The sequence below is a fragment of the Primulina eburnea genome, chromosome 4 (assembly GCF_022965805.1).
Source record: "Primulina eburnea isolate SZY01 chromosome 4, ASM2296580v1, whole genome shotgun sequence".
NCBI lineage: Eukaryota > Viridiplantae > Streptophyta > Magnoliopsida > Lamiales > Gesneriaceae > Primulina > Primulina eburnea.
In genome coordinates, this window is record NC_133104.1 from 15,361,993 (window position 1) to 15,384,176 (window position 22,184).

The window sequence follows — 22,184 nt, forward strand, 5'->3', positions numbered from 1 at the left end:
CGATCCGAAGTGTAGTTCGGTGAATCCGATCATAGGTGTCAAGTGTTGATCGACACGTCATTTTCCATGCATGTTCGGACGGTCCGAAGTGTATGATCGGAGGATCCGATCATGAGCTGTCAAGAGCCAATGGACACGTAGCGTTCGGACGTTCCGAAGTGTTGTTCGGAGGATCCGAACATGGCCTATAAATAGTGCTCGGATTTCTCATTTGTGACTTGCCAATTCATGATTTTGCCTCATAGTTGAGAGGATTTGGAAGGTTTCTAGGGTTAGTTGTTGGTCGAGCGATAGCCAAGAGCTGCCAGGAGTAGTAGCGTAGCGGCGCCTGAGTTTCAAGGCAATCGACATCAAAGGGCTGTCGACGGACGAAGGTAAACCCTAAACCTTTGGTAGTACTAGGGAGTACTGGTTTTGCTAGTCGAGCATGGTAGTATTGTTTGAGTATGCTTTTGATGCGTAGGCTTGTGCTAGACCTGATTAGCGGTGTTGCGTAAGGCTAGGCTTGCTGTGATAGAGGTACGAAAGTACTATCCGAGATATCCTGGTTGAGTATACATTCATATATGTGTTGCATGAGTATTTGCTGCATTGTTATATGTCATATGATGCATGCTATTATGTCACGAGTTATGATGCATATTGCATATCATGTTGAGCCGTATCTCCTTCGAGATAGCCTTTACTGTTGAGCTGTATCTCTTTCGAGATAAGCTATATCTTGGGGCCGCTCAGCCCTGTCTTGTGGACGCATGGACACCGAGAGTACACAGTGGCCGACGGGTCGGGAGGGCTTCGGTGGTCCGGGACATTTTAGGTCCACGTCTGTCTTGTAGTGGATGCAGTGACCCAGAGGTTGGACCGCGCGGCACTATCCACTTGGCGCCTCTAGACTGAGCATTTTGAGATCCTTTGTGATTCCTGTTTCTTGACTACCCTGGTATCATATCATAGCATGTGCATTTCATATAGGTTTGTATACTCATACTTTTGTACTGGGCGTTCTTATCGCTCACGTCCTCGGTTTTGTTTATTCTTGGACACCCCATTTCCCACGGGGCAGGCCTCAGGTTGGATGGCTCAGGAGGAGCAGGAGGAGGACGTTGAGTAGCTGGTTGGTTTAGTTTTCAGTGTTTTCCATTTGATTCGATATGGTTGTACTGGATATTTCATTTTGAGTTAGTCTAGACTTCGATTTCGATTGGGTTGTATAACTATTGTTGTTGGCCATATTTCCGCTGTTATCTCTGATTATAATTAATTAGGTTAATTGCATGCTTAGTTTTTGATTAGTAGGTGATTCTGGAACGGGTCACTACATTTATGGTATCAGAGCATGCGTATGATTTTGGGATATAGATTCTGTTTTGGGATTTCCGTTGACCATTTTACCATTTTCCCTATTTTATCTTGTAGTGATGGCTGACCATTTTGATGACGGGAGTAGTCAGGGGAGTGTAGGTCGATGGGGTGATCAGGACGATCGTAGGCGTTATCGTGAACATCGTCATCGTCGGGATGGTCCTAGGCGTTTTGATTTGCACCGTTTCATTCAGATGGGGCCTAAGCCTTTAGTTGGTGGTGAGACTCCCGATGATGCTGAGGACTGGTTAGAGCGTATGGAGAGTTGTTTCCGTGCATTTCAGTGCACCGAGGAGCAGAAGATAGAGACCCTTAGCTTTCTTCTCGAAGGCCGTGCGCGCAAGTGGTGGCGATCGACTTCTGCGCCGATAGTCCAGTCCCAGGGTAGGGTGACTTGGGTCGATTTCCGTGCAGCTTTCATGCAGCTGTACTTTCCTCCAGCCCTTCGCCAGGCCAAGACGATTGAGCTCCTGAACCTTAAGCAGGGGAGTATGTCTGTTGATGAGTATCAGCAGAAATTCTTTGAGTTGTTACCCTTCGCTCCTCATATCAGTGGCAGTTCTGAGGCCAAGTATGATCATTTCCTCCAGGGCCTTAATCAGGAGATCTTTGATCGAGTCACTGTCTGTGATAATCCTACTTCTTATGATGGGTTAGTGAACCGGTGTCGCCAGGCAGAGATCAGTCTCCAGCGTGGTAGGGCTATTCTTTCTTCTTCTAGACCTCCGAGTACTTTGAGGCCTCGATCTCAGTCATTCAAGAAATCTGGTTCATCTTCTTCTGGATCTGGATCTCGATCTAGTGGTGTTTTCCGCTTTGGTAAGAAGAAGGAGTCTTGTGCGCATTGTGGGAAGAACCATCCATCGGAGCAATGCCGAGTAGCCGCAGGAGCTTGTTATCAGTGCGGAGAGATGGGGCATATTAAGAAGAATTGTCCTCAGTTGCGAGGTGGAGCAGGATCCAGTTCTGGATCTCAGACGACTGTTCAGCAGAGGAGGCAGGGTCAGGCAGTGGGTAGTTCGAATCTTCGACCTCGTGCCCAAGGTCAGGTTTTTGCGCTGAACCAGGATCAGGCTGCAGATGAGACGGAGAGAGTCATAGCAGGTACTTTTCATTTATGCGGTATTCCTGCTTTTGTTCTTATTGATACAGGAGCCTCTCATTCCTTCATTTCTGCACGATTTGTTAAGCGTCATAGGTTACCCTATGTTTCTCTAGACGTCATTCTTTCTGTTTCTACCCCGATGGGTCATTCGGTGTTAGCGAAGCGTCTAGTGATGGGTTGTCCCTTAAATTTTGAGGGTAACGAGTTGACTGCGAATCTTATGATCCTAGAGATGGAAGATTTTGATTGTATCTTGGGTATAGACTTATTGACTACCTACCGAGCTACTGTGGATTGTTACCAGAAGCTTGTTCAGTTTCGTACGACTGAAAGCTCTAGTTGGTTTTTCTATGGTGAGGGAGCGCGACCTCCGATGCCAGTGGTATCTGCTCTGAAAGCCTGTCGTGCTTTAGAGTCGGGCGGGGAAGGCTACCTCATCTATGCGATTGATTCATCCACAGGTAGTGTTGGTCTAGAGGATATTCCAGTAGTTTGTGAATTTCCTGATGTTTTCCCAGGTGAGATTCCTGGTTTTCCTCCGGTTAGAGAGGTGGAATTTGGCATAGATTTAATGCCAGGGACTGCACCGATTTCTCGTGCCCCCTATCGTCTTGCTCCGTCAGAGATGAGAGAGCTGAAGCAGCAATTGCAGGATCTTCTTGATAAGGGTTATATTCGCCCGAGTGTTTCGCCTTGGGGAGCTCCAGTCTTGTTTGTCAAGAAGAAGGATGGATCGATGCGGTTGTGCATTGATTATCGCCAGCTGAATCGGGTGACGATCAAAAACAAGTACCCTTTACCCCGTATTGATGACTTGTTCGATCAGCTTCAGGGTACTTCTGTTTACTCCAAGATCGACTTGCGATCGGGGTATCATCAGATGAGAGTCAGAGATGATGATATTTCCAAGACTGCATTTCGTACTCGTTATGGGCATTACGAGTTTCTAGTTATGCCATTCGGATTGACGAATGCGCCAGCGGTGTTCATGGATCTGATGAACCGAGTCTTCCGAGATTTTCTGGATCAGTTTGTGGTGGTTTTCATTGACGATATCTTGATCTATTCCCACAGTGTGGAAGAGCATGCCCAACACTTGAGGATTGTGTTGCAGATTCTTCGCGAGAAGCAATTGTATGCTAAGCTGAGTAAGTGCGAGTTCTGGATTGATCGTGTGGTATTCCTTGGTCATGTGATTTCCAAGGAAGGAGTTTCTGTGGATCCCAGCAAGATTGAAGCAGTGCTGAATTGGTCACGTCCGACGACGGTGGCTGAGATCCGTAGTTTTCTAGGTCTGGCAGGGTATTATCGTCGCTTCATCGTGAATTTCTCTCAGATAGCCAGACCATTGACGCAACTTACTCGGAGGGATGTTCCATTTGAGTGGTCATCCGAGTGCGAAGATAGTTTCAGAGAGCTTCGTCGACTTCTGACTTCTGCACCTGTTTTGGCGTTACCGTCAGGATCTGATGGTTTCAGTGTTTACACCGATGCCTCCACTCAAGGCTTAGGGTGTGTGTTGACGCAAAACGGTCATGTGATTGCTTATGCTTCCAGACAGCTGAAATCTCACGAGGAGAAGTATCCCACTCATGATCTGGAATTGGCAGCTATTGTGTTTGCGCTGAAGATTTGGCGTCATTATTTGTACGGTGTTCAGTTTGAAATCTTTACTGATCATAAGAGTCTGAAATATCTGTTCACTCAGGCTGAGTTGAACATGAGGCAACGTCGTTGGATGGATTTGCTGAAGGATTATGATTGCGAGATCAAGTACCATCCGGGTTCTGTGAATCTCACAGCTGATGCGCTTAGTCGCAAGGTGAGAGCCTCTGCACTTCAGATTTGTGCTATGACTAGTGCCATCCAGGATAGTTGCTCGTTGGGGTTTAACTTCAAGCATCGGAAAGGTATGGAGAGCATTCATGTTGCTACCATTTTATCTGAGCCCAATTTGTTCACTCGGATTCGAGAAGCTCAGATGTCTGATCTCAAGACTCAGAGATTAGCTCGGTTAGTTGGTGGTGATAGCAATTTCCATTATCAGTCCAATGGTCTTCTGTGCTTATCTAATCGGGTTGTAGTACCAGAGGATGACACTTTGAGGGACGAGATATTGTCTCAGGCGCATCGAAGCAAGTTAAGTGTTCATCCAGGAAGCAACAAGATGTATAGAGACTTGAGGATGCGGTTTTGGTGGAAAGGGATGAAGCGCAGCGTGTATCAGTTTGTCTCCAAGTGTCTAGTTTGCCAGCAGGTTAAGGCAGAGCACCGTCAACCGGGAGGATTGTTGTTGAACTTACCTATTCCAGAATGGAAGTGGGAGCATATTACGATGGATTTCATTACTCACTTGCCATTATCTTCGAGGAACAGCGATGCTATCTGGGTAGTGGTGGATCGACTCACCAAGTCTGCTCATTTTCTGCCGTATAATCGTGATTTCACTTTCGATCGTATGGCTCGATTTTACATTCAGGAGATTGTACGTTTGCATGGAGTGCCTGTCAGTATTGTTAGTGACAGAGATCCTCGTTTTACCTCACGGTTTTGGGGTAGTTTCCAGTCAGCTTTGGGTACTACACTGAGTCTAAGTACTGCTTATCATCCGGAGACTGACGGTCAATCAGAGAGGACTATCCGTACGCTTGAGGATATGTTGCGAGCCTGTGTTATGGATTTCGGACCCGCTTGGCAGGATCATTTGCCTTTGATTGAGTTCGCGTACAACAACAGCTATCATCGTAGTATTGGTATGGCACCATTTGAGGCGTTGTACGGGCGACGTTGTCGTACTCCATTATTCTGGGATGAAGTCGGGGAACGACAGGTAGAGGGACCGGAGTTAGTCCAGCAGGCTATAGATAAGGTTGCAGTAATCAAGAAGCGGATTAAGACTGCTCAGGATCGACAGGCTAGTTATGCGAACACAAAGCGTCGACCTCTTCATTTTCAGCCAGGTGAGAAGGTGTTTCTCCGAGTTTCGCCTTTTCGCAGGATTTTGAGATTTGGTCTCAAGGGTAAGCTGTCTCCGAGATTTATTGGTCCATTCGAGATACTGGAATGTGTGGGAGATTTAGCTTACAGACTTGCGTTGCCGCCGTACCTATCAAGTATTCATGATGTGTTCCACGTATCCTTATTGAGACGTTATGTAGCAGATGAGTCGCACATTTTACATCCATCTGAAGTTCAACTTGATACGGATTTGTCTTACGTGGAGCGACCAGTTCAGATTCTAGATCGCAAAGATAAGGTGTTGCGGAATAAGATCATTCCTCTTGTCTTAGTGCAGTGGCAGCGTCGAGGCACTGAAGAAGCTACTTGGGAGTTAGAGAGTCGTATGCGTTCGGAGCATCCAGAGCTCTTTTGAGTTGTGCTTTGTATAAGTTTGTGTTTTCAGTTGTAATCATAGTATCAGTTGTATTCAACAACAATTGAGATGTATTAATGATGTTGTTATTTCGTTTTGTTCATTCTCTAAGCCTGATTTCGAGGACGAAATCTTTTAAGGGGGGGAGAATGTAGTAGCCCGAATTCCAAATTGGGTAATTAACGGAGTAATGGTGATTAAGAAGGTTTAAGGTATAATTTTGGCTATGGTCATGATCGGACGGACCGAAGAGGGTTCGGAAGCACCGAAGAGTTCGGACGATCCGAAGTGTAGTTCGGTGAATCCGATCATAGGTGTCAAGTGTTGATCGACACGTCATTTTCCATGCATGTTCGGACGGTCCGAAGTGTATGATCGGAGGATCCGATCATGAGCTGTCAAGAGCCAATGGACACGTAGCGTTCGGACGTTCCGAAGTGTTGTTCGGAGGATCCGAACATGGCCTATAAATAGTGCTCGGATTTCTCATTTGTGACTTGCCAATTCATGATTTTGCCTCATAGTTGAGAGGATTTGGAAGGTTTCTAGGGTTAGTTGTTGGTCGAGCGATAGCCAAGAGCTGCCAGGAGTAGTAGCGTAGCGGCGCCTGAGTTTCAAGGCAATCGACATCAAAGGGCTGTCGACGGACGAAGGTAAACCCTAAACCTTTGGTAGTACTAGGGAGTACTGGTTTTGCTAGTCGAGCATGGTAGTATTGTTTGAGTATGCTTTTGATGCGTAGGCTTGTGCTAGACCTGATTAGCGGTGTTGCGTAAGGCTAGGCTTGCTGTGATAGAGGTACGAAAGTACTATCCGAGATATCCTGGTTGAGTATACATTCATATATGTGTTGCATGAGTATTTGCTGCATTGTTATATGTCATATGATGCATGCTATTATGTCACGAGTTATGATGCATATTGCATATCATGTTGAGCCGTATCTCCTTCGAGATAGCCTTTACTGTTGAGCTGTATCTCTTTCGAGATAAGCTATATCTTGGGGCCGCTCAGCCCTGTCTTGTGGACGCATGGACACTGAGAGTACACAGTGGCCGACGGGTCGGGAGGGCTTCGGTGGTCCGGGACATTTTAGGTCCACGTCTGTCTTGTAGTGGATGCAGTGACCCAGAGGTTGGACCGCGCGGCACTATCCACTTGGCGCCTCTAGACTGAGCATTTTGAGATCCTTTGTGATTCCTGTTTCTTGACTACCCTGGTATCATATCATAGCATGTGCATTTCATATAGGTTTGTATACTCATACTTTTGTACTGGGCGTTCTTATCGCTCACGTCCTCGGTTTTGTTTATTCTTGGACACCCCATTTCCCACGGGGCAGGCCTCAGGTTGGATGGCTCAGGAGGAGCAGGAGGAGGACGTTGAGTAGCTGGTTGGTTTAGTTTTCAGTGTTTTCCATTTGATTCGATATGGTTGTACTGGATATTTCATTTTGAGTTAGTCTAGACTTCGATTTCGATTGGGTTGTATAACTATTGTTGTTGGCCATATTTCCGCTGTTATCTCTGATTATAATTAATTAGGTTAATTGCATGCTTAGTTTTTGATTAGTAGGTGATTCTGGAACGGGTCACTACACTTAGTCCTAGGCAACCCCAAAATAAAGTCCATAGAATTGTCAATCCAAGTTCTTTTTAAGAATACCACGCAAAGGTGTTCCCAAAGTTCCATTGACAACTTTAGTTTGTCCATCCGTTTGAGGATGACAAGTAGTAGAAAACAACAATTTTGTGCCAAGTTTAGCCCATAAATTATTCCAAAAGTAACTCAAAAATCTAACATTGCGACGAGAAACAATAGTCCTAGGCATGCCATGCAACCTAGCGACTTCTCTAAAGAACAAATCCGCAATGTTTGAAGCATCATCGGTTTTATGACAAGCTATAAAATGTGCCATCGTAGAGAATCTATCCAAAACAACAAAAATAGAATCCCTCCTCTTCTTAGGCCTAGGCAACCCCAAACTAAAGTCCATAGAAATGTCAATCCAAGTTCCTTTTAAGAATAGAACGAAAAAGTGTTCCCAAAGTTCTATTGACAACTTCAGTTTGTCCATCCGTTTGAGGATGACAAGTAGCAGAAACCAACAATTTTGTGCCAAGTTTAGCCCATAAATTATTCCAAAAGTAACTTAAAAATTTAACATTGCGACGAGAAACAATAGTCCTAGGCATGCCATGCAACCTAGCGACTTCTCTAAAGAACAAATCCACAATGTTTGAATGTGCCATCTTAGAGAATCTATCCACAACTACAAAAATAAAATCCCTCCTCTTCTTAGGCCTAGGCAACCCCAAACTAAAGTCCATAGAAATGTCAATCCAAGTTCTTTTTAAGAATAGCACGCAAAAGTGTTCATAAAGTTTTATTGACAACTTCAGTTTGTCCATCTGTTTGAGAATGACAAGTAGTGGAAAACAACAATTTTGTGCCAAGTTTAGCCCGTAAATTATTCCAAAATTAACTCAAAAATCTAACATTGCGACGAGAAACAATAGTCCTAGGCATGCCATGCAACCTAGCGACTTCTCTAAAGAACAAATCCGCAATGTTTGAAGCATCATCGGTTTTATGACAAGCTATAAAATGTGCCATCGTAGAGAATCTATCCAAAACAACAAAAATAGAATCCCTCCTCTTCTTAGGCCTAGGCAACCCCAAACTAAAGTCCATAGAAATGTCAATCCAAGTTCCTTTTAAGAATAGAACGAAAAAGTGTTCCCAAAGTTCTATTGACAACTTCAGTTTGTTCATCCGTTTGAGGATGACAAGTAGCAGAAACCAACAATTTTGTGCCAAGTTTAGCCCATAAATTATTCCAAAAGTAACTTAAAAATTTAACATTGCGACGAGAAACAATAGTCCTAGGCATGCCATGCAACCTAGCGACTTCTCTAAAGAACAAATCCACAATGTTTGAATGTGCCATCTTAGAGAATCTATCCACAACTACAAAAATAAAATCCCTCCTCTTCTTAGGCCTAGGCAACCCCAAACTAAAGTCCATAGAAATGTCAATCCAAGTTCTTTTTAAGAATAGCACGCAAAAGTGTTCCCAAAGTTTTATTGACAACCTTCAGTTTGTCCATCTGTTTGAGAATGACAAGTAGTAGAAAACAACAAATTTGTGCCAAGTTTAGCCCATAAATTATTCCAAAAGTAACTCAAAAATTTAACATTGCGACGAGAAACAATAGTCCTAGGCTTGCCATGCAACCTAGCGACTTCTCTAAAGAACAAATCCGCAATGTTTGAAGCATCATCGGTTTAATGACAAGCTATAAAATGTGCCATCTTAGAGAATCTATCCACAACAACAAAAATAGAATTTCTCCCCTTCTTTGTCCTAGGCAACCCCAAAATAAAGTCCATAGAAATGTCAATCAAGGTTCTTTTTAAGAATAGCACGCAAAGGTGTCCCCAAAGTTCTATTGACAACTTCAGTTTGTCCATCAGTTTGAGGATGACAAGTAGTAGAAAACAACAATTTTGTGCCAAGTTTAGCCCATAAATTATTCCAAAAGTAACTCAAAAATCTAACATTGCGACGAGAAACAATAGTCCTAGGCATGCCATGCAACCTAGCGACTTCTCTAAAGAACAAATCCGCAATGTTTGAAGCATCATCGGTTTTATGACAAGCTATAAAATGTGCCATCGTAGAGAATCTATCCAAAACAACAAAAATAGAATCCCTCCTCTTCTTAGGCCTAGGCAACCCCAAACTAAAGTCCATAGAAATGTCAATCCAAGTTCCTTTTAAAAATAGAACGAAAAAGTGTTCCCAAAGTTCTATTGACAACTTCAATTTGTCCATCCGTTTGAGGATGACAAGTAGCAGAAACCAACAATTTTGTGCCAAGTTTAGCCCATAAATTATTCCAAAAGTAACTTAAAAATTTAACATTGCGACGAGAAACAATAGTCCTAGGCATGCCATGCAACCTAGCGACTTCTCTAAAGAACAAATCCACAATGTTTGAATGTGCCATCTTAGAGAATCTATCCACAACTACAAAAATAAAATCCCTCCTCTTCTTAGGCCTAGGCAACCCCAAGCTAAAGTCCATAGAAATGTCAATCCAAGTTTTTTTTAAGAATAGCACGCAAAAGTGTTCCCAAAGTTTTATTGACAACTTCAGTTTGTCCATCTGTTCGAGAATGACAAGTAGTAGAAAACAACAATTTTGTGCCAAGTTTAGCCCGTAAATTTTTCCAAAAGTGACTCAAAAATTTAACATTGCGACGAGAAATAATAGTCCTAGGCATACCATGCAACCTAGCGAATTCTCTAAAGAACAAATCCGCAATGTTTGAAGCATCATCGGTTTTATGACAAGCTATAAAATGTGCCATCGTAGAGAATCTATCCATAACAACAAAAATAGAATCCCTCCTCTTCTTAGGCCTAGGCAACCCCAAACTAAAGTCCATAGAAATGTCAATCCAAGTTTCTTTTAAGAATAGCACGAAAAAGTGTTCCCAAAGTTCTATTGACAACTTCAGTTTGTCCATCCGTTTGAGGATGACAAGTAGTAGAAACCAACAATTTTGTGCCAAGTTTAGCCCATAAATTATTCCAAAAGTAACTTAAAAATTTAACATTGCGACGAGAAACAATAGTCCTAGGCATGCCATGCAACCTAGCGACTTCTCTAAAGAACAAATCCGCAATGTTTGAAGCATCATCGGTTTCATGACAATCTATAAAATGTGTCATCTTAGAGAATCTATCACAACTACAAAAATAGAATCCCTCCTCTTCTTAGGCCTAGGCAACCCCAAACTAAAGTCCATAGAAATGTCAATCCAAGTTCCTTTTAAGAATAGCACGAAAAAGTGTTCCCAAAGTTCTATTGACAACTTCAGTTTGTCCATCCGTTTGAGGATGACAAGTAGTAGAAACCAACAATTTTGTGCCAAGTTTAGCCCATAAATTATTCCAAAAGTAACTCAAAAATCTAACATTGCGACGAGAAACAATAGTCCTAGGCATGCCATGCAACCTAGCGAATTCGCTAAAGAACAAATCCGCAATGTTTGAAGCATCATCGGTTTCATGACAAGCTATAAAATGTGCAATCTTAGAGAATCTATCCACAACTACAAAAATAGAATCCCTCCTCTTCTTACGCCTAGGCAACCCCAAACTAAAGTCCATAGAAATGTCAATCTCAGTTCTTTTTAAGAATAGCACGCAAAAGTGTTCCCAAATTTCTATTGACAACTTCAGTTTGTCCATCAGTTTGAGGATGACAAGTAGTAGAAAACAACAATTTTGCGCCAAGTTCAGCCCATAAAGTATTCCAAAAGGAACAAATCCACAATGTTTGAATGTGCCATCTTAGAGAATCTATCCACAACTACAAAAATAAAATCCCTCCTCTTCTTAGGCCTAGGCAACCCCAAACTAAAGTCCATAGAAATGTCAATCCAAGTTCTTTTTAAGAATAGCACGCAAAAATGTTCCCAAAGTTTTATTGACAACTTCAGTTTGTCCATCTGTTTGAGAATGACAAGTAGTAGAAAACAACAATTTTGTGCCAAGTTTAGCCCGTAAATTTTTCCAAAAGTGACTCAAAAATTTAACATTGCGACGAGAAATAATAGTCCTAGGCATACCATGCAACCTAGCGAATTCTCTAAAGAACAAATCCGTAATGTTTGAAGCATCATTGGTTTCATGACAAGCTATAAAATGTGCTATCTTAGAGAATCTATCCACAACTACAAAAATAGAATCCCTCCTCTTCTTAGGCCTAGGCAACCCCAAACTAAAGTCCATAGAAATGTCAATTCAAGTTCTTTTTAAGAATAGCACGCAAAAGTGTTCCCAAAGTTTTATTGACAACTTCAGTTTGTCCATCTGTTTGAGAATGACAAGTAGTAGAAAAAAACAATTTTGTGCCAAATTTAGCCCATAAATTATTCCAAAAGTAACTCAAAAATTTAGCATTGCGACGAGAAACAATAGTCCTAGGCATGCCATGCAACCAAGCGACTTCTCTAAAGAACAAATCCGTAATGTTTGAAGCATCATCGGTTTCATGGCACGCTATAAAATGTGCCATCTTAGAGAATCTATCCACAACTACAAAAATAGAATCCCTCCTCTTCTTAGGCCTAGGCAACTCCAAAATAAAGTCCAGAGAAATGTCAATCCAAGTTCTTTTTAAGAATAGCACGCAAAAGTGTTCCCAAAGTTCTATTGACAACTTTAGTTTGTCCATCCGTTTGAGGATGACAAGTAGTAGAAAACAACAATTTTGTGCCAAGTTTAGCCCATAAATTATTCCAAAAGTAACTCAAAAATCTAACATTGCGACGAGAAACAATAGTCCTAGGCATGCCATGCAACCTAGCGACTTCACTAAAGAACAAATCCGCAATGTTTGAAGCATCATCGGTTTTATGACAAGCTATAAAATGTACCTTCTTAGAGAATCTATCCACAACAACAAAAATAGAATCCCTCCCCTTCTTTGTCCTAGGCAACCCCAAAATAAAGTCCATAGAAATGTCAATCCAAGTTCTTTTTAAGAATAGCACGCAAAGGTGTTCCCAAATTTCTATTGACAACTTCAGTTTGTCCATCAGTTTGAGGATGACAAGTAGTAGAAAACAACAATTTTGCGCCAAGTTCAGCCCATAAAGTATTCCAAAAGTAACTCAAGAATTTAACATCGCGACCAGAAACAATAGTCCTAGGCATGCCAAGCAACCTAGTGACTTCTCTAAAGAACAAAACCGCAATTTTTGAAGCATCATCGGTTTTATGACAAGCTATAAAATGTGCCATCTTAGAGAATCTATCCACAACAACAAAAATAGAATCCCTCCCCTTCTTAGTCCTAGGCAACCCCAAAATAAAGTCCATAGAATTGTCAATCCAAGTTCTTTTTAAGAATACCACGCAAAGGTGTTCCCAAAGTTCCATTGACAACTTCAGTTTGTCCATCCGTTTGAGGATGACAAGTAGCAGAAACCAACAATTTTGTGCCAAGTTTAGCCCATAAATTATTCCAAAAGTAACTTAAAAATTTAACATTGCGACGAGAAACAATAGTCCTAGGCATGCCATGCAACCTAGCGACTTCTCTAAAGAACAAATCCACAATGTTTGAATGTGCCATCTTAGAGAATCTATCCACAACTGCAAAAATAAAATCCCTCCTCTTCTTAGGCCTAGGCAACCCCAAACTAAAGTCCATAGAAATGTCAATCCAAGTTCTTTTTAAGAATAGCACGCAAAAGTGTTCCCAAAGTTTTAATGACAACTTCAGTTTGTCCATCTGTTTGAGAATGACAAGTAGTAGAAAACAACAATTTTTTGCCAAGTTTAGCCCGTAAATTTTTCCAAAAGTGACTCAAAAATTTAACATTGCGACGAGAAATAATAGTCCTAGGCATACCATGCAACCTAGCGAATTCTCTAAAGAACAAATCCGCAATGTTTGAAGCATCATTGGTTTCATGACAAGCTATAAAATGTGCCATCTTAGAGAATCTATCCACAACTACAAAAATAGAATCCCTCCTCTTCTTAGGCCTAGGCAACCCCAAACTAAAGTCCATAGAAATGTCAATTCAAGTTCTTTTTAAGAATAGCACGCAAAAGTGTTCCCAAAGTTTTATTGACAACTTCAGTTTGTCCATCTGTTTGAGAATGACAAGTAGTAGAAAACAACAATTTTGTGCCAAGTTTAGCCCGTAAATTTTTCCAAAAGTGACTCAAAAATTTAACATTGCGACGAGAAATAATAGTCCTAGGCATACCATGCAACCTAGCGAATTCTCTAAAGAACAAATCCGCAATGTTTGAAGCATCATTGGTTTCATGACAAGCTATAAAATGTGCCATCTTAGAGAATCTATCCACAACTACAAAAATAGAATCCCTCCACTTCTTAGGCCTAGGCAACCCCAAACTAAAGTCCATAGAAATGTCAATTCAAGTTCTTTTTAAGAATAGCACGCAAAAGTGTTCCCAAAGTTTTATTGACAACTTCAGTTTGTCCATCTGTTTGAGAATGACAAGTAGTAGAAAACAACAAATTTGTGCCAAATTTAGCCCATAAATTATTCCAAAAGTAACTCAAAAATTTAACATTGCGACGAGAAACAATAGTCCTAGGCATGCCGTGCAACCTAGCGACTTCTCTAAAGAACAAATCCGTAATGTTTGAAGCATCATCGGTTTCATGGCACGCTATAAAATGTGCCATCTTAGAGAATCTATCCACAACTACAAAAATAGAATCCCTCCTCTTCTTAGGCCTAGGCAACTCCAAAATAAAGTCCAGAGAAATGTCAATCCAAGTTCTTTTTAAGAATAGCACGCAAAAGTGTTCCCAAAGTTCTATTGACAACTTCAGTTTGTCCATCCGTTTGAGGATGACAAGTAGTAGAAAACAACAATTTTGTGCCAAGTTTAGGCCATAAATTATTCCAAAAGTAACTCAAAAATCTAACATTGCGACGAGAAACAATAGTCCTAGGCATGCCATGCAACCTAGCGACTTCTCTAAAGAACAAATCCGCAATGTTTGAAGCATCATCGGTTTTATGACAAGCTATAAAATGTACCTTCTTAGAGAATCTATCCACAACAACAAAAATAGAATCCCTCCCCTTCTTTGTCTTAGGCAACCCCAAAATAAAGTCCATAGAAATGTCAATCCAAGTTCTTTTTAAGAATAGCACGCAAAGGTGTTCCCAAATTTCTATTGACAACTTCAGTTTGTCCATCAGTTTGAGGATGACAAGTAGTAGAAAACAACAATTTTGTGCCAAGTTTAGCCCATAAATTATTCCAAAAGTAACTCAAAAATCTAACATTGCGACGAGAAACAATAGTCCTAGGCATGCCATGCAACCTAGCGACTTCTCTAAAGAACAAATCCGCAATGTTTGAAGCATCATCGGTTTTATGACAAGCTACAAAATGTGCCATCGTAGAGAATCTATCCAAAACAACAAAAATAGAATCCCTCCTCTTCTTAGGCCTAGGCAACCCCAAACTAAAGTCCATAGAAATGTCAATCCAAGTTCCTTTTAAAAATAGCACGAAAAAGTGTTCCCGAAGTTCTATTGACAACTTCAGTTTGTCCATCCGTTTGAGGATGACAAGTAGGAGAAACTAACAATTTTGTGCCAAGTTCAGCCCATAAATTATTCCAAAAGTAACTTAAAAATTTAACATTGCGACGAGAAACAATAGTCCTAGGCATGCCATACAACCTAGCGACTTCTCTAAAGAACAAATCCGCAATATTTGAAGCATCATCGGTTTCATGACAATCTATAAAATGTGCCATCTTAGAGAATATATCCACAACTACAAAAATAGAATCCCTCCTCTTCTTAGGCCTAGGCAACCCCAAACTAAAGTCCATAGAAATGTCAATCCAAGTTCTTTTTAAGAATAGCACGCAAAAGTGTTCCCAAAGTTTTATTGACAACTTCAGTTTGTCCATCTGTTTGAGAATGACAAGTAGTAGAAAACAACAATTTTGTGCCAAGTTTAGCCCGTAAATTTTTCCAAAAGTGACTCAAAAATTTAACATTGCGACGAGAAACAATAGTCCTAGGCATACCATGCAACCTAGCGAATTCTCTAAAGAACAAATCCGCAATGTTTGAAGCATCATCGGTTTCATGACAAGCTATAAAATGTGCCATCTTAGAGAATCTATCCACAACTACAAAAATAGAATCCCTCCTCTTCTTAGGCCTAGGCAACCCCAAACTAAAGTCCATAGAAATGTCAATCCAAGTTCTTTTTAAGAATAGCACGCAAAAGTGTTCCCAAAGTTTTATTGACAACTTCAGTTTGTCCATCCGTTTGAGGATGACAAGTAGTAGAAAACAACAATTTTGTGCCAAGTTCAGCCCATAAAGTCTTCCAAAAGTAACTCAAGAATTTAACATCGCGACCAGAAACAATAGTCCTAGGCATGCCAAGCAATCTAGCGACTTCTCTAAAGAACAAATCCGCAATGTTTGAAGCATCATCGGTTTTATGACAAGCTATAAAATGTGTCATCTTAGAGAATCTATCCACAACAACAAAAATAGAATCCCTCCCCTTCTTTGTCCTAGGCAACCCCAAAATAAAGTCCATTGAAATGTCAATCCAAGTTCTTTTTAAGAATAGCACGCAAAGGTGTTCCCAAAGTTCTATTGACAACTTCAGTTTGTCCATCAGTTTGAGGATGACAAGTAGTAGAAAACAACAATTTTGCGCCAAGTTCAGCCCATAAAGTATTCCAAAAGTAACTCAAGAATTTAACATCGCGACCAGAAACAATAGTCCTAGGCATGTCAAGCAACCTAGCGACTTCTCTAAAGAACAAATCCGCAATTTTTGAAGCATCATCGGTTTTATGACAAACTACAAAATGTGCCATCTTAGAGAATCTATCCACAACAACAAAAATAGATCCCTCCCCTTCTTAGTCCTAGGCAACCCCAAAATAAAGTCCATAGAATTGTCAATCCAAGTTCTTTTTAAGAATACCACGCAAAGGTGTTCCCACAGTTCCATTGACAACTTCAGTTTGTCCATCCGTTTGAGGATGACAAGTAGTAGAAAACAACAATTTTGTGCCAAGTTTAGCCCATAAATTATTCCAAAAGTAACTCAAAAATCTAACATTGCGACGAGAAACAATAGTCCTAGGCATGACATGCAACCTAGCGACTTCTCTAAAGAACAAATCCGCAATGTTTGAAGCATCATCGGTTTTATGACAAGCTATAAAATGTGCCATCGTAGAGAATCTATCCAAAACAACAAAAATAGAATCCCTCCTCTTCTTAGGCCTAGGCAACCCCAAACTAAAGTCCATAGAAATGTCAATCCAAGTTCCTTTTAAGAATAGAACAAAAAAGTGTTCCCAAAGTTCTATTGACAACTTCAGTTTGTCCATCCGTTTGAGGATGACAAGTAGCAGAAACCAACAATTTTGTGCCAAGTTTAGCCCATAAATTATTCCAAAAGTAACTTAAAAATTTAACATTGCGACGAGAAACAATAGTCCTAGGCATGCCATGCAACCTAGCGACTTCTCTAAAGAACAAATCCACAATGTTTGAATGTGCCATCTTAGAGAATCTATCCACAACTACAAAAATAAAATCCCTCCTCTTCTTAGGCCTAGGCAACCCCAAACTAAAGTCCATAGAAATGTCAATCCAAGTTCTTTTTAAGAATAGCACGCAAAAGTTTTCCCAAAGTTTTATTGACAACTTCAGTTTGTCCATCTGTTTGAGAATGACAAGTAGTAGAAAACAACAATTTTGTGCCAAGTTTAGCCCGTAAATTTTTCCAAAAGTGACTCAAAAATTTAACATTGCGACGAGAAATAATAGTCCTAGGCATACCATGCAACCTAGCGAATTCTCTAAAGAACAAATCCGCAATGTTTGAAGCATCATTGGTTTCATGACAAGCTATAAAATGTGCCATCTTAGAGAATCTATCCACAACTACAAAAATAGAATCCCTCCTCTTCTTAGGCCTAGGCAACCCCAAACTAAAGTCCATAGAAATGTCAATTCAAGTTCTTTTTAAGAATAGCACGCAAAAGTGTTCCCAAAGTTTTATTGACAACTTCAGTTTGTCCATCTGTTTGAGAATGACAAGTAGTAGAAAACAACAAATTTGTGCCAAATTTAGCCCATAAATTATTCCAAAAGTAACTCAAAAATTTAACATTGCGACGAGAAACAATAGTCCTAGGCATGCCTTGCAACCTAGCGACTTCTCTAAAGAACAAATCCGTAATGTTTGAAGCATCATCGGTTTCATGGCACGCTATAAAATGTGCCATCTTAGAGAATCTATCCACAACTACAAAAATAGAATCCCTCCTCTTCTTAGGCCTAGGCAACTCCAAAATAAAGTCCAGAGAAATGTCAATCCAAGTTCTTTTTAAGAATAGCACGCAAAAGTGTTCCCAAAGTTCTATTGACAACTTCAGTTTGTCCATCCGTTTGAGGATGACAAGTAGTAGAAAACAACAATTTTGTGCCAAGTTTAGCCCATAAATTATTCCAAAAGTAACTCAAAAATCTAACATTGCGACGAGAAACAATAGTCCTAGGCATGCCATGCAACCTAGCGACTTCTCTAAAGAACAAATCCGCAATGTTTGAAGCATCATCGGTTTTATGACAAGCTATAAAATGTACCTTCTTAGAGAATCTATCCACAACAACAAAAATAGAATCCCTCCCCTTCTTTGTCCTAGGCAACCCCAAAATAAAGTCCATAGAAATGTCAATCCAAGTTCTTTTTAAGAATAGCACGCAAAGGTGTTCCCAAATTTCTATTGACAACTTCAGTTTGTCCATCAGTTTGAGGATGACAAGTAGTAGAAAACAACAATTTTGTGCCAAGTTTAGCCCATAAATTATTCCAAAAGTAACTCAAAAATCTAACATTGCGACGAGAAACAATAGTCCTAGGCATGCCATGCAACCTAGCGACTTCTCTAAAGAACAAATCCGCAATGTTTGAAGCATCATCGGTTTTATGACAAGCTACAAAATGTGCCATCGTAGAGAATCTATCCAAAACAACAAAAATAGAATCCCTCCTCTTCTCAGGCCTAGGCAACCCCAAACTAAAGTCCATAGAAATGTCAATCCAAGTTCCTTTTAAAAATAGCACGAAAAAGTGTTCCCGAAGTTCTATTGACAACTTCAGTTTGTCCATCCGTTTGAGGATGACAAGTAGGAGAAACTAACAATTTTGTGCCAAGTTCAGCCCATAAATTATTCCAAAAGTAACTTAAAAATTAACATTGCGACGAGAAACAATAGTCCTAGGCATGCCATACAACCTAGCGACTTCTCTAAAGAACAAATTCGCAATATTTGAAGCATCATCGGTTTCATGACAATCTATAAAATGTGCCATCTTAGAGAATATATCCACAACTACAAAAATAGAATCCCTCCTCTTCTTAGGCCTAGGCAACCCCAAACTAAAGTCCATAGAAATGTCAATCCAAGTTCTTTTTAAGAATAGCACGCAAAAGTGTTCCCAAAGTTTTATTGACAACTTCAGTTTGTCCATCTGTTTGAGAATGACAAGTAGTAGAAAACAACAATTTTGTGCCAAGTTTAGCCCGTAAATTTTTCCAAAAGTGACTCAAAAATTTAACATTGCGACGAGAAACAATAGTCCTAGGCATACCATGCAACCTAGCGAATTCTCTAAAGAACAAATCCGCAATGTTTGAAGCATCATCGGTTTCATGACAAGCTATAAAATGTGCCATCTTAGAGAATCTATCCACAACTACAAAAATAGAATCCCTCCTCTTCTTAGGCCTAGGCAACCCCAAACTAAAGTCCATAGAAATGTCAATCCAAGTTCTTTTTAAGAATAGCACGCAAAAGTGTTCCCAAAGTTTTATTGACAACTTCAGTTTGTCCATCCGTTTGAGGATGACAAGTAGTAGAAAACAACAATTTTGTGCCAAGTTCAGCCCATAAAGTCTTCCAAAAGTAACTCAAGAATTTAACATCGCGACCAGAAACAATAGTCCTAGGCATGCCAAGCAATCTAGCGACTTCTCTAAAGAACAAATCCGCAATGTTTGAAGCATCATCGGTTTTATGACAAGCTATAAAATGTGTCATCTTAGAGAATCTATCCACAACAACAAAAATAGAATCCCTCCCCTTCTTTGTCCTAGGCAACCCCAAAATAAAGTCCATTGAAATGTCAATCCAAGTTCTTTTTAAGAATAGCACGCAAAGGTGTTCCCAAAGTTCTATTGACAACTTCAGTTTGTCCATCAGTTTGAGGATGACAAGTAGTAGAAAACAACAATTTTGCGCCAAGTTCAGCCCATAAAGTATTCCAAAAGTAACTCAAGAATTTAACATCGCGACCAGAAACGATAGTCCTAGGCATGTCAAGCAACCTAGCGACTTCTCTAAAGAACAAATCCGCAATTTTTGAAGCATCATCGGTTTTATGACAAACTACAAAATGTGCCATCTTAGAGAATCTATCCACAACAACAAAAATAGAATCCCTCCCCTTTTTAGTCCTAGGCAACCCCAAAATAAAGTCCATAGAATTGTCAATCCAAGTTCTTTTTAAGAATACCACGCAAAGGTGTTCCCACAGTTCCATTGACAACTTCAGTTTGTCCATCCGTTTGAGGATGACAAGTAGTAGAAAACAACAATTTTGTGCCAAGTTTAGCCCATAAATTATTCCAAAAGTAACTCAAAAATCTAACATTGCGACGAGAAACAATAGTCCTAGGCATGCCATGCAACCTAGCGACTTCTCTAACGAACAAACCCGCAATGTTTGAAGCATCATAGGTTTTATGACAAGCTATAAAATGTGCCATCGTAGAGAATCTATCCAAAACAACAAAAATAGAATCCCTCCTCTTCTTAGGCCTAGGCAACCCCAAACTAAAGTCCATAGAAATGTCAATCCAAGTTCCTTTTGAGAATAGAACGAAAAAGTGTTCCCAAAGTTCTATTGACAACTTCAGTTTGTCCATCCGTTTGAGGATGACAAGTAGCAGAAACCAACAATTTTGTGCCAAGTTTAGCCCATAAATTATTCCAAAAGTAACTTAAAAATTTATCATTGCGACGAGAAACAATAGTCCTAGGCATGCCATGCAACCTAGCGACTTCTCTAAAGAACAAATCCACAATGTTTGAATGTGCCATCTTAGAGAATCTATCCACAACTACAAAAATAAAATCCCTCCTCTTCTTAGGCCTAGGCAACCCCAAACTAAAGTCCATAGAAATGTCAATCCAAGTTCTTTTTAAGAATAGCACGCAACAGTGTTCCCAAAGTTTTATTGACAACTTCAGTTTGTCCATCTGTTTGAGAATGACAAGTAGTAGAAAACAACAATTTTGTGCCAAGTTTAGCCCGTAAATTTTTCCAAAAGTGACTCAAAAATTTAACATTGCAACGAGAAATAATAGTCCTAGGCATACCATGCAACCTAGCGAATTCTCTAAAGAACAAATCCGCAATGTTTGAAGCATCATTGGTTTCATGACAAGCTATAAAATGTGCCATCTTAGAGAATCTATCCACAACTACAAAAATAGAATCTCTCCTCTTCTTAGGCCTAGGCAACCCCAAACTAAAGTCCATAGAAATGTCAATTCAAGTTCTTTTTAAGAATAGCACGCAAAAGTGTTCCCAAAGTTTTATTGACAACTTCAGTTTGTCCATCTGTTTGAGAATGACAAGTAGTAGAAAACAACAAATTTGTGCCAAATTTAGCCCATAAATTATTCCAAAAGTAACTCAAAAATTTAACATTGCGACGAGAAACAATAGTCCTAGGCATGCCATGCAACCTAGCGACTTCTCTAAAGAACAAATCCGTAATGTTTGAAGCATCATCGGTTTCATGGCACGCTATAAAATGTGCCATCTTAGAGAATCTATCCACTACTACAAAAATAGAATCCCTCCTCTTCTTAGGCCTAGGCAACTCCAAAATAAAGTCCAGAGAAATGTCAATCCAAGTTCTTTTTAAGAATAGCACGCAAAAGTGTTCCCAAAGTTCTATTGACAACTTCAGTTTGTCCATCCGTTTGAGGATGACAAGTAGTAGAAAACAACAATTTTGTGCCAAGTTTAGCCCATAAATTATTCCAAAAGTAACTAAAAAATCTAACATTGCGACGACAAACAATAGTCCTAGGCATGTCATGCAACCTAGCGACTTCTCTAAAGAACAAATCCGCAATGTTTGAAGCATCATCGGTTTTATGACAAGCTATAAAATGTACCTTCTTAGAGAATCTATCCACAACAACAAAAATAGAATCCCTCCCATTCTTTGTCCTAGGCAACCCCAAAATAAAGTCCATAGAAATGTCAATACAAGTTCTTTTTAAGAATAGCACGCAAAGGTGTTCCCAAATTTCTATTGACAACTTCAGTTTGTCCATCAGTATGAGGATGACAAGTAGTAGAAAACAACAATTTTGTGTCAAGTTTAGCCCATAAATTATTCCAAAAGTAACTCAAAAATCTAACATTGCGACGAGAAACAATAGTCCTAGGCATGCCATGCAACCTAGCGACTTCTCTAAAGAACAAATCCGCAATGTTTGAAGCATCATCGGTTTTATGACAAGCTATAAAATGTGCCATCGTAGAGAATCTATCCAAAACAACAAAAATAGAATCCCTCCTCTTCTTAGGCCTAGGCAACCCCAAACTAAAGTCCATAGAAATGTCAATCCAAGTTCCTTTTAAAAATAGCACGAAAAAGTGTTCCCAAAGTTCTATTGACAACTTCAGTT